This window comes from Microtus ochrogaster, linkage group LG4 (genome assembly GCF_000317375.1).
Source record: "Microtus ochrogaster isolate Prairie Vole_2 linkage group LG4, MicOch1.0, whole genome shotgun sequence".
Classification (NCBI taxonomy): Eukaryota; Metazoa; Chordata; class Mammalia; order Rodentia; family Cricetidae; genus Microtus; species Microtus ochrogaster.
In genome coordinates this window covers 27,814,665-27,816,797 of record NC_022030.1, presented here as the reverse complement: position 1 = coordinate 27,816,797, position 2,133 = coordinate 27,814,665, and positions in this window count along the sequence as shown.

Below are 2,133 nucleotides of genomic sequence, written 5' to 3'. Positions count from 1 at the left end.
TGCTAGTAATTTCATAAAGGAAAGCATAATGTATTAACTAACTAAGACTTGTGAAAATTTTACACTTTTGTTTCTATTTCTAAAACCCATGGTTTTGCTTTTAGATTTATTTTTATATTTGAGAAACATACAAACTTCCATAAATTTCAGTTAAATAAATAATGACCATTATCTGACTTTAAAAATTTCATATATATGAGAGTTATATCTTTCATACATATAAATATTCATATATATTTGGCTCTATAATATATATATGTGTATGTATATAGAACTATAGTTATAGAAGAATTTAAAAATTACTGATATCCTACAAATATAGTTTTGAGAATTCCCTTTTCTAAGAGGATATATTATAAATCTCATGACTAAATAATCTTTTGAATCATTAAAACTGTCAATTCATTTGAATATTAAATTTAAATTTGTATGTTTAATTTTTACCTAAATGTGAGTAAATACATTTAAGCACCAGCATGGAATTTTATGCTTAAATAATCAATAATTTACAACAATTTAAAATTTTGTGCAATTTCAGTAATTTTAAGAGATAAAACAATTTAGCTTGACATTTTTCTCTGCTCCCCTCCCTGCATCTCCTCTCCCCCTTCAGCCCTCCCTCAAGGTCCCCACAGCCCTAATTTACTCAGGAGATCTTGTCTTTTTCTACTTTCTACATCCCTTGTAGAGAAGATTTGTGTAAGGCTCTCTTAGTGTCCGCATTGTTGTCTAAGTTCTCTGGGATTCTGGTTTGTAGGCTGGCTTTCTTTGCTTTATGTTTAAACATTGTGTGAAGCCGAGTGATTCAAAAGTAAAGATGCTGCTACTTTTGCCTTATACTGTCATCACCACTAATTGCCTTTAGTCCTTCAAAAGAGTCAAATATTGAGTCCTGATATTTGGCAAGTTGCGTATTCCTGGAATAAAACTAAACTTGGAATAGATAAGTACCAGTATATGATGGCTTCCCCTCAACAAGTAGATCTAATCAGAAAAGGACAAGTAGCTGCATAATGGTGCAGAATGAGCTTTAAACGGATCGTTGCTTTAAAACATTAGTACATGGCTGGCAATGTTATCTTCCTCTCTCGTATATTTCAAGTCATTGCTAACAGTAATGTAACACTTGTAAGCTAACCTTGTTCACTGGTATTTCCATTAGGCACTCTAGTAAATTTGTGTCAGATAATGGTTACGCTATGAATAACACTTAAATTATCATTTAAGAAATAAATAGGGATTGCAATTTTTTCACAATCTTAAATACAGTTCCTACTAAACTATTACTAATGAATGTTATATTCAAGTATTATTTTTATCTGCCTTGAAATCTTTTTCAATCAACAGCATATTCCCCCAATTAAACACTGTTCTGATTTCTATTAATTTCTATTAATTTGAGCTATTTTCAGTTTAGTGAAAATTACCCAAGAATTATTTACTTTGAATTTTTCATCCATTGCACTGACTTGTGGAAGACATGGATCCTATTACATGAAGTAGTATATTCATTTCTACTTGTTAATATTGAAAAGTCAATATATTTATTATTATGTGAAGTTACTGGAATGCTCACAGTCTGATTGATAGGAACCTAACATGTCATGTTAGCTTAATCAGGAATTTCTGTTCACAAGGTAGATGAGTATACTAGTCTTTCTACTCAAGTGCTTTCTGTTGCTTTGATAAACATCTTGCCTAAAAGCAACTTAGGGAGGAAAGATTTTATTCCCTCGTGGAAGATAGGACAGAAACTCGAGCAGGAAATCTGGAGGAATACATGGAACAAAGACCATGGAGGCACACTACTTGCAACTTTCTCTATGTGATTCGTTTTCTTTTCCTTTGTATATATCCTTTATACATCATAGGGACATTTGTCCAGGGGTGACACATAGTGGGCTGGGCACTCCATATCAGTATTTGGGCATTAAATTGCCCCATAGACTTGCATATATTCCCATCTAATTTATTTTTATTTGTTGAGGTTTTCTCTTTCTAGATGACTTGAGGTTGTGTCTAGCTTGTGTCAAAAAAAGATAAACAGCACAGCACATCATCGACTTTTATAAAAAAGGAAAATCTATTTTAAAGAGTTTCATACATAGATACCATCTTACACTTGTCAGAATG